This window comes from Oncorhynchus keta, chromosome 19, assembly GCF_023373465.1.
Source record: "Oncorhynchus keta strain PuntledgeMale-10-30-2019 chromosome 19, Oket_V2, whole genome shotgun sequence".
Lineage (NCBI taxonomy): Eukaryota > Metazoa > Chordata > Actinopteri > Salmoniformes > Salmonidae > Oncorhynchus > Oncorhynchus keta.
The window spans coordinates 27,173,516-27,185,406 of NC_068439.1; positions in this window are offsets into that span (position 1 = coordinate 27,173,516).

An 11,891-nucleotide genomic window follows, 5' to 3' on the forward strand; every position below is an offset into this window, starting at 1 on the left:
ATCTGATGGGGCCCAGAGACACCTGTGTGTGTGTTATCTGATGGGGCCCAGAGACACCTGTGTGTGTGTTATCTGAAGGGGCCCAGAGACACCTGTGTGTGTGTTAGCTGAAGGGCCCCAGAGACACCTGTGTGTGTGTTAGCTGAAGGGGCCCAGAGACACCTGTGTGTGTGTTATCTGATGGGGCCCAGAGACACCTGTGTGTTATCTGAAGGGGCCCAGAGACACCTGTGTGTTATCTGAAGGGGCCCAGAGACACCTGTGTGTTATCTGAAGGGGTCCAGAGACACCTGTGTGTTATCTGAAGGGGCCCAGAGACACGTGTGTGTGTGTGTTATCTGAAGGGGCCCAGAGACACGTGTGTGTGTGTGTGTGTTATCTGATGGGGCCCAGAGACACCTGTGTGTGTGTTATCTGATGGGGCCCAGAGACACCTGTGTTATTTGAAAGGGCCCAGAGACACCTGTGTGTTATTTGATGGGGCCAGAGACACCTGTGTGTGTGTTATCTGATGGGGCCCAGAGACACCTGTGTGTGTGTTATCTGATGGGGCCAGAGACACCTGTTGTGTGTGTGTTATCTGAAGGGGCCCAGAGACACCTGTGTGTGTGTTAGCTGAAGGGGCCCAGAGACACCTGTGTATGTGTTAGCTGAAGGGGCCCAGAGACACCTGTATGTGTGTGTGTGTTATCTGAAGGGCCCCAGAGACACCTGTATGTGTGTATGTTATCTGAAGGGGCCCAGAGACACCTGTGTGTTATTTGAAAGGGCCCAGAGACACCTGTGTGTGTTATCTGAAAGGGCCCAGAGACACCTGTGTGTGTGTGTTATCTGAAGGGGCCCAGAGACACCTGTGTGTTATCTGAAGGGGTCCAGAGACACCTGTGTGTTATCTGAAGGGGTCCAGAGACACCTGTGTGTTATCTGAAGGGGCCCAGAGACACGTGTGTGTGTGTGTGTGTGTGTGTGTGTGTGTGTGTGTGTGTGTGTGTGTGTGTGTGTGTGTGTGTGTGTGTGTGTGTGTGTGTGTGTGTGTGTGTGTGTGTGTGTGTGTGTGTGTGTGTGTGTGTTATCTGAAGGGGCCCAGAGACACCTGTGTGTGTTATCTGATGGGGCCCAGAGACACCTGTGTGTGTGTTATCTGATGGGGCCCAGAGACACCTGTGTGTGTGTTATCTGATGGGGCCCAGAGACACCTGTGTTATTTGAAAGGGCCCAGAGACACCTGTGTGTGTGTTATCTGAAGGGGCCCAGAGACACCTGTGTGTTATCTGATGGGGCCAGAGACACCTGTGTGTGTGTTATCTGATGGGGCCCAGAGACACCTGTGTGTGTGTTATCTGAAGGGGCCCAGAGACACCTGTGTGTTATCTGATGGGGCCAGAGACACCTGTGTGTGTGTGTGTTATCTGATGGGGCCCAGAGGTGTGTGTGTGTGTGTGTGTGTGTGTGTGTGTGTGTGTGTGTGTGTGTGTGTGTGTGTGTGTGTGTGTGTGTGTGTGTGTGTGTTATCTGAAGGGGCCCAGAGACACCTGTGTGTGTGTTATCTGAAGGGGCCCAGAGACACCTGTGTGTGTGTTATCTGAAGGGGCCCAGAGACACCTGTGTGTTATCTGATGGGGCCCAGAGACACCTGTGTGTGTGTTAGCTGAAGGGGCCCAGAGACACCTGTGTGTTATCTGATGGGGCCCAGAGACACCTGTGTGTGTGTTAGCTGAAGGGGCCCAGAGACACCTGTGTGTGTGTTATCTGAAGGGGCCCAGAGACACCTGTGTGTGTGTTATCTGATGGGGCCCAGAGACACCTGTGTGTGTTATCTGATGGGGCCCAGAGACACCTGTGTATGTGTTATCTGAAAGGGCCCAGAGACACCTGTGTGTGTTATCTGAAGGGGCCCAGAGAAACGTGTGTGTGTGTGATTTGAAGGGGCCCAGAGACATTGTTACTGATGATTCTATTATTTGTTTACACAGTGAATAATTCATGAACCAGGGGTTTGTTGTCTTGGATGAACAACAAACAACACCCACGCCAAGTAAACACATTAGCATGACAAAAGGAAAAAGTATTGAGTTATTGTTATGACACAATGTTTCTCTATGGAAATAGTGTCTTTGTGGGAGAGGGAGCGTGAGGCATCACTATAACCGTGTTATTTAATGGATCATATCCAGAATCAGCACAGCCATGGGTTTCCACACAGCGGATTGCAGCTTGTTCCTTCTGTTTATTTTGCTACGTTTTTTTATTGTAAATGATGTCCCCCTGTTTCCTACTTCTCCCGTTTATTTTATCACAACTAGTGTATCTTTTGGAACCCCAATGGCAAACTAAAAGATATTGGATGCCCAAAGAGATGATTCAAAACTCATTGTATTGTGGCATTTTGGAGTCACTGTTATTGTGAAAAAGAATAGTGTGTTCCTAAACACTTCTTTCTACATGAATGTGGATGCTACCATGATGACAGACAATCCTGACTGAGTTGTGAATAATAATGAGTGAGAAAGTTAGATGGCAACAACAAGATGGGTGGATTCTAACTCGGACTCTGTGTAACGTCTTACGTTACTACTACAGTACATCAACATTACAGGGTTGGGACTCAAATGTGTAACCATGGTGAATTCAGCAAGACGTATAATCATTTTAGTCATTCTACACTGAACAAAAATATAAACGCAACATGTAAAGTGTTGGTCCCATGTTTCATGAGCTGAAATAAGATCCCAGAAATGTTCCATATGCACAAAAAGTTTATTTCTATCAAATTCTGTGCACAAATTTGTTTGCATCCCTGTTAGTGAGCATTACACAGGTGCACCAATATAAGGCCACTCTAAAATGTGCAGTTTTGGCACAAACAATGCCACCGATGTCTCAGGTTTTGAGACTCCAGGAATGTCCACCAGAACTGTTGCCAGATAATTGAATGATAATTTCTCTACCATAAGCCACCACCAATGTTGTTTTAGAGAATTTAACAGTCCTTCCAACCGGCCTCACAAATGTCAACTTTGTTAACAGAGTGCCCCATGGTGGCGGTAGGGTTATGGTATGGGCAGGCCTAAGCTACGGACAACGAACACAATTGCATTTTATCAACAGCAATTTCAATGCACAGAGATACCGTGATGAGATCCCCATTGTCGTGCCATTCATCCATCACCTCATGTTTCAGCATGATAACGCACACCCCCATGTCGCAAGGATCTGTACACCATTCCTGGAAGCTGAAAATGTCCCAGTTGCTCCATGGCCTGTATACTCACCAGACATATGTCACCCATTGAGCAGGTTTGGGTTGCTCTGGACCAACGTGTACGACAGCGTGTTCCAGATCCTAGCCAATATCGATCAACTTCGCACAGCCATTGAAGAGTGGGACAACATTCCACAGGCTACAATCAACAGGCTGATCAACTCTATGTGAAGGAGATGTGTCGTGCTTCATGATTTTTAATTTTTAATTTTACCTTTATTTAACTAGGCAAGTCAGTTAAGAACAAATTCTTATTTTCAATGATGGCCTGGGAACTGCCTGTTCAGGGGCAGAACGACAGATTTGTACCTTGTCAGCTCGGGGGTTTGAACTTGCAACATTCCGGTTACTAGTCCAACGCTCTAACCACTAGGCTACCCTGAGGCAAATGGTCACACCAGATACTGACTGGTTTTCTGATCCACGCCCCTACCTTTTTCTTTAAGGTATCTGTGACCAACAGATGTATATCTGTATTCCCAGTCCTGTGAAATCCATAGATTAGGACCTAATGCATTTATTTCAGTTGATTTCGTTATATGAACTGGAACTCAGTGAAATTGTTGCATTTGTTTTTGTTCAGTATATTTCTATTAAGACAGTACTTCAACTTGTTTATAAAGACTCTTTTCATAAGTCATTCTAACTCCAAAAGTAGTGTGCAAATTCACTCACAACATTTTCAGTCAGACAAAGTTTGGAGGATGACAAGGACTCTTGCATTGATTTGGGGATTCAAGGCTTTTCACTGTGCTTTGAAAAGAAAACATTGCGTACTTGACCGCTCCATCGACCTTGGATAATAAAAAATACAAAAACTGGAGAAGTGGATCAAATATGTAAATAGTTTGTGTTAACATAGAGAGAGGAGTGTGCGAGAGGTTGACTTGAAGGACCATAGGATGTTAGGGTCGACTGTGACTCACCTGAGCCCTGTTGTTCACTGAACAATTGATGTAGGTTGAAGAGCTCTCTCTCTTCCTCTTATTCACTGTTCTTTCTCTCCTCTTTATCTAACTGTTTCTCTTTGTCTGCACCAGTGTTTCAAGAACATGGAGGCTGAGGAGCTGCTTCTCTCTCTCTCGCTCTCTCTCTCGCTCTCTCTCGCTCTCTCTCTCTCTCGCTCTCGCTCTCTCTCGCTCTCTCTTTCTCTAACAATCATTGTTGATGTGCATTTGTGGATGTTGTGTTGTTGCTCAACAAAATACATCAAAGAAGATAAAACATGAACAATATCATGAACAATGTGACAACTTAAATACGCATATTATTGTCAAGCATATTATTACCAAAATGAAATCTCAAGAAGAGGCTAAGAACAAGTAGACCATGTTGAGTACAATCTACGCTTGTATCCACACACACTAGTCCGCTCCCACTGTCCCTCTCCTTCTATATATATTTTTATAAATAAAACATTCATAACTCAAATATAACCGTTCCGTAAGTATTCAGCCCCTTTGTTTAGGCAAGCCTACATTATTTCAGGAGTCAAGTGTGCTTAACAAATCACATAATAAGTTACATGGACTCACTGTGTGAAATAATAGGGGTTGAAATGATTTTGAATGACTAAACCTTCCTCTGTCCCCCATACATACAACATCTGTCAGGTCCCTCGGTCAAGTATTGAATTTAACTACAAAAGACCAGGGAGCTTTGTTTGAAAGCCTCATAAAGGGCAGTGGTTGGTAGATGGGTAACAATAACAAATCAGACATTGAATATCTCTTTAAACTTGGTTAATATGCTGTGGATTATGTATCAAACCACCCAGACACATCAAAGACACAGTTGTCCGAATACTTTTGCAAGACACTGTATTTAGGGTAGGCACTAGTAAAAACAGCATCGTCTGTCACTATGTAAAGTTCAGGCAGTTGTCATCATACACCCACTCCTGGTTCTCACATGCTTGTTATTTACCCTCTACAACACGGTTCAACCTCTTCCGGAACACTCTCCGCGCGTTCCCTTTTCGTGCAACGTTGAGTGTGAACAATCAACCCTCTGTCCAAGCACTGAATCTGATGACAAATATGTTCAAATCCTAAATACACAAAGCTGTCGCGTCTTATGTTATAATTGCTTCAGTTGCTCCAATGTAATGTAAAGCCTTTGGTGTTTTTTTTTGTGATTTCTTTTTTAGGAGGGAATTATGTTATTTTCTTCTGTCTTTGTCCCAATCCAATAGTGCAGCTGACGCATCACATTCTATACTTTATTATCTGATTGGGAACCCCAAATACAAAAGCTGGACCTACTGTTTAGCTGAGCTGTGGAGAATACAAGTCATTAACTGAGTTGCTGTCAGAAATAGTGATGGAAACTACTGCTATATTATACTATTCTTTTAGTTTATTTTTCCTTTATCTCAGCCTGATACATAAAACATGTAGAAATGTAAATGTAAGGAGATCTTCCTCTCTTCCCCCACCTCTCTCTCACTAACTCTTTCTCTCTTCTCTCTCTCTCTCTCTCTCTCTCTCTCTCTCTCTCTCTCTCTCTCTCACTCTCTTTCTCTCTTCCTCCCCTCTCTCTCTCTCTCTCTCTTCTCTCTCTCTCTCTCTCTCTCTCTCTCTCTCTCTCTCTCTCTCTCTCTCTCTCTCTCTCTCTCTCTCTCACTAACTCTTTCTCTCTCTCTCTCTCTCCTCCCCACCTCTCTCTCTCACTAACTCTTTCTCTCTCTCTCTCTCTTCCTCCCCACCTCTCTCTCTCTCACTAACTCTTTCTCTCTCTCTCTCTCTTCCTCCCCACCTCTCTCTCTCTCACTAACTCTTTCTCTCACTCTTTCTCTCTTCCTCCCCACCCACTCTCTCTCTCTCTCTCTCTCACTCTTTCTCTCTTCCTCCCCACCTCTCTCTCTCTAACTCTCTCTCTTCCTAACTCTTTCTCTCTTCCTCCCCTCCTCTCTCTCTCTCTCTCTCTCTCTCTCTCTCTCTCTCTCTCTCTCTCTCTCACTAACTCTTTCTCTCTTCCTCCCCACCTCTCTCTCTCTCTCTCTCTCTCTCTCTCTCTCTCTCTCTCTCTCTCACTAACTCTTTCTCTCTTCCTCCCCACCTCTCTCTCTCTCTCTCTCTCTCTCTCTCTCTCTCTCTCTCTCTCTCTCTCTCTCTCTCTCTCTCTCACTAACTCTTTCTCTCTCTCTCTCTTCCTCCCCACCTCTCTCTCTCTCACTAACTCTTTCTCTCTCTCTCTCTCTTCCTCCCCACCTCTCTCTCTCTCACTAACTCTTTCTCTCTCTCTCTCTCTTCCTCCCCACCTCTCTCTCTCTCACTAACTCTTTCTCTCACTCTTTCTCTCTTCCTCCCCACCTCTCTCTCTCTCTCTCTCTCTCTCTCACTCTTTCTCTCTTCCTCCCCACCTCTCTCTCTCTCTCTCTCTCTCACTAACTCTTTCTCTCTTCCTCCCCACCTCTCTCTCTCTCTCTCTCTCTCTCTCTCTCTCTCTCTCTCTCTCTCTCTCTCTCTCTCTCTCTCTCACTAACTCTTTCTCTCTTCCCCCACCTCTCTCAATTCAATTCAAGGGACTTCATTGGCATGGGAAACATGTGTTAATTAACATTGCCAAAGCAAGTGAGGTAGATAATATACAAAAGTTAAATAAACAATCAAAATGAACAGTAAACATTACACATACAGAAGTTTCAAAACAATAAAGACATTACAAATGTCATATTACGTATATATACAGTGTTGCAACGATGTACAAATGGTTAAGGGTACACAAGGGAAAATAAATACGCATAAATATGTATTTACAATGGTGTTTGTTCTTCACTGGTTGCCCTTTTCTTCTGGCAACAGGTCACAAATCTTGCTGCTGTGATGGCACACTGTGGAATTTCACCCAGTATATATGGGAGTTTATCAAAATTGGATTTGTTTTTTAATTCTTTGTGGATCTGAGGGAAATATGTGTCTCTAATATGGTCGTACATTGGGCAGGATGTTAGGAAGTGCAGCTCAGTTTCCACCTCATTTTGTGGGCAGTGAGCACACAGCCTGTCTTCTCTTGAGTGCCATGTCTGCCTACGGCGGCCTTTCTCAATAGCAAGACTATGCTCACTGAGTCTGTACTTAGTCAAAGCTTTTCTTAAGTTTAAGTCAGTCACTGTGGTCAGGTATTCTGCCACTGTGTACTCTCTGTGTAGGGCCAAATAGCATTCTAGTTTGCTCAGTTTTTTTGTTAATTCTTTCCAATGTGTCAAGTAATTATCTTTTTGTTTTCTCATGATTTGGTTGGGTCTAATTGTGCTGCTGTTTGTGAACAGAGCCCCAGGACCAGCTTGCTTAGGGGACTCTTCTCCAGGTTCATCTCTCTGTAGGTGATGACTTTGTTATGGAAGGTTTCGGAATCGCTTCATTTTTGGTGGTTGTAGAATTTAACGGCTCTTTTCTGGATTTTGATAATTAGTGGGTATCGGCCTAATGCTGCTCTGCATGCATTATTTGGTGTTCTACGTTGTACACTGAGGATATTTTTGCAGAATCCTGCATGTACAGTCTCAATTTGGTGTTTGTCCCATTTTGTGAAGTCTTGGTTGGTGAGCGGACCCCAGACCTCACAACCATAAAGGGCAATGGGCTCTATGACTGATTCAAGTATTTTTAGCCAGATCCGAATTGGTATGGCAAATTTTATGTTCCTTTTGATGGCATAGAATGCCCTTCTTGCCTTGTCTCTCAGATCGTTCACAGCTTTGTGGAAGTTACCTGTGGCGCTGATGTTTAGGCCAAGGTATGTATAGTTTTTTGTGAGCTCTAGGGCAACGGTGTCTAGATGGAATTTGTATTTGTGGTCCTGGCTACTGGACCTATTTTGGTCTTACTGAGATTTACTGTCAGGGCCCAGGTCTGGAAGAATCTGTGCATAATATCTAGGTGCTGCTGTAGGCCCTCCTTGGTTGGTGACAGAAGCACCAGATCATCAGCAAACAGTAGACATTTGACTTCAGATTCTAGTAGGGTGAGGCCGGGTGTTGCAGACTTTTCTAGTGCCCGCGCCAGTTCGTTGATATATATGTTGAAGAGGGTGGGGCTTAAGCTGCATCCCTGTCTCACCCCACGGCCTGTGTGAAGAAATTTGTGGGGTTTTTTCAATTTTAACCGCACACTTGTTGTTTGTGTACATGGATTTTATAATGTAGTATGTTTTACCCCCAACACCACTTTCCATCAATTTGTATAGCAGACCCTCATGCCAAATTGAGTCGAAGGCTTTTTTGAAATCAACAAAGCATGAGAAAACTTTGCCTTTGTTTTGGTTTGTTTGGTTGTCAATTAGGGTGTGCAGGGTGAATACATGGTCTGTTGTACGGTTATTTGGTAAAAAGCCAATTTGATATTTGCTTAGTACGTTGTTTTCATTGAGGAAATGTACGAGTCTGCTGTTAATGATAATGCAGAGGATTTTCCCAAGGTTACTGTTGTGGATTGGGGTGATCAGTCCTTGGTTCCAAATATTGGGGAAGATTCCAGAGCTAAGGATTATGTTAAAGAGTTTTAGTATAGCCAATTGGAATTTGTTGTCTGTATATTTGATCATTTCATTAAGGATACCATCAACACCACATGCCTTTTTGGGTTGGAGGGTTTTTATTTTGTCCTGTAGCTCATTCAAGGTAATTGTAGAATCCAGTGGGTTCTGGTAGACTTTAATAGTTGATTCTAAGATTTGTATTTGATCATGTATATGTTTTTGCTCTTTATTCTTTGTTATAGCGCCAAAAAGATTGGAGAAGTGGTTTACCCATACATCTCCATTTTGGATAGATAATTATTTGTGGTGTTTGTTTAGTGTTTTCCAATTTTCCCAGAAATGTTTAGAGTCTATGGATTCTTCAATTACATTGAGCTGATTTCTGACACGCTGTTTTCTTTTTCTGTAGAGTATTTCTGTATTGTTTTAGTGATTCACCATAGTGAAGGCGTAGACTCGGGTTTTCCAGGTCTCTGTTTTTAGTTGGACAGGCAACTAACTGTTTCTCTCTTCCCCACCTCTCTCTCTCTATCTCTCTTCCCCCTCCTCTCTCTCCCTCACTAACTCTTTCTCTCGCTCTTGCCCTCGCTCTTGCCCTCGCTCTTGCCCTCTCTCTCTATCTCTCTCTCACTCTCTCTCTCTCTCTCTTCCCCCTCCTCTCTCTCTAACTCTTTCTCTCTTCCCTAGAATTGTCCCTAGAATTTCTAAGCAAACAGCTGGAGGCAGGGATTTCTCCTATAGAGCTCCATTTTTATGGAATGGTCTGCCTACCCATTTAAGAGACGGAAACTTGGTCTCAACCTTTAAGTCTTTACTGAAGACTCATCTCTTCAATGGGTCATATGATTGAGTGTAGTCTGGCCCAGGAGTGGGAGGGTGAACGGAAAGGCTCTGGAGCAACGAACCGCCCTTGCTGTCTCTGCCTGGCCGGTTCCCCTCTTTCCACTGGGATTCTCTGCCTCTAACCCTATTACAGGGACTGAGTCACTGGCTTACTGGGGCTCTTTCATACCGTCCCTGGGAGGGGTGTGTCACTTGAGTGTGTTGAGTCACTGATGTGATCTTCCTGTCTGGGTTGGTGCCCCCCTTGGATTGTGCCGTGGCGAAGATCTTTGTGGATCTTTGTTTTCGGCCTTATCTCAGGATGGTAAGTTGGTGGTTGAAGATATCCCTCTAGTGGTGTGGGGGCTGTGCTTTGGCAAAGTGGGTGGGGTTATATCCTTCCTGTTTGGCCCTGTCCGGGGGTTTCCTCGGATGGGCCACAGTGTCTCCTGACCCCTCCTGTCTCAGCCTCCAGTATTTATGCTGCAGTAGTTTGTGTCGGGGGGCTAGGGTCAGTTTGTTATATCTGGAGTACTTCTCCTGTCCTATTCGGTGTCCTGTGTGAATTTAAGTGTGCTCTCTCTAATTCTCTTTCTCTCTTTCTTTCTCTCTCTCGGAGGACCTGAGCCCTAGGACCATGCCTCAGGACGACCTGACGTGATGACTCCTTGCTGTCCCCAGTTCACCTGGCCGTGCTGCTGCTCTATAGTTTCAACTGTTCTGCCTTATTATTATTGGACCATGCTGGTCATTTATGAACATTTGAACATCTTGGCCATGTTCTGTTATAATCTTCACCCGGCACAGGCAGAAGAGGACTGGCCACCCCACATAGACTGGTTCCTCTCTAGGTTTCTTCCTAGGTTTTGGCCTTTCTAGGGAGTTTTTCCTAGCCACCGTGCTTCTACACCTGCATTGCTTGCTGTTTGGGGTTTTAGGCTGGGTTTCTGTACAGCACTTTGAGATATCAGCTGGTGTACGAAGGGCTGTATAAATCAATTTGATTTGATTTGATTGGATGTTTGTCCCATTTGGTCATTTCATTATTCGAGATTGGACCCCATACTTCACTGCGATATAGAGCAATTGGTTCTAGAACTGATTGAACAAGTTTGAGCCAGATTCTAATTGGAATTTCGATTTTGATGTTCCTTTTAATGGCATAAAAGGCTCTTCTTGCTTTGTCTCTCAGCTCATTCACAGCCATGTGAAAGCTACCTGTGTTGCTGATATTTAGTCCTAGATATGTTTAGTTTTTGGTGTGTTCTAATAGAACTGTGTACAAGTAGAATTTATATTTGTCATCCTTATTTTGATCTAGATGCTGCTGTAACCCCTCTTTAGTGGGAGACAGCAGCACCAGGTCAGCAGACACTTGATTTCAGTGTTGTGTAAGGTGATACCAGGTGCTGCCGATTCTTCTAATGTTTTTGCCAATTCATTAATGTAGATGTTAAATAGTGTTGGACTTATTGGGCAGCCCTGTTTCACTCCCCGTCCCTGAGAGAAGAAGTCTGTTTGCTTGTTGCCAATTTTAACCGCACATTTGTTTTTAGTGTACATTGATTTAATAAAATCATATGTTTTCCCTCCAATACCACTTTCTATTAGTTTATAAAAAAGACCTTCGTGCCAAATTGAATCAAATGCTTTCTTGAAATCTACAAAACACGAGTAGATTTTGCCTTTGTTTTGTTTTACTTGTTTATCAATTAGAGTGTGAAGGGTGTAAATGTGGTCTGTTGTACGATCATTTTTTAGAAATCCAATCTGGCTTCTGCTCAGGACGTTGTGTTTGTCAAGGAAATGATTGTAGTCTGCTATTTATAATACTGCAGAGAATTTTCCCCAAGTTGCTGTTAACGCAAACTCCTCTGTAATTATTTGGTTCAAATTTGTCTCCATTTTTATAGATTGGTGTGATCAATCCCTGGTTCCAAATATTGGGGAGAATACCTAGAATGAGGATAATGTTGAAGAGTTTGAGTATAGCCAATTTGAATTTGTGGTCTGTATTTTTGATAATTTCATTTAAAATACCATCAGCACCACAGGCCTTTTTGGGTTGGAGAGTGCATAGTTTTTCCAATAATTCTTCTTCTGTAATTGGGGTATCCACAGGATTCTGATAGTCTTTGACTGCTGATTCAAGGATTTGTAATTTTTCTTGTATATCGTTTTGTTCTGGGCTTTTTGTTATATTCCTGTAGATGTTTACAAAGTGATTTCTCCACATATCCCCATTTTGGATAGCCAATTCCTCATGATGAGGTTTGTTTAATTTATTCCAATTCTCCCAGAAGTGGTTTGATTCTATGGATTCCTC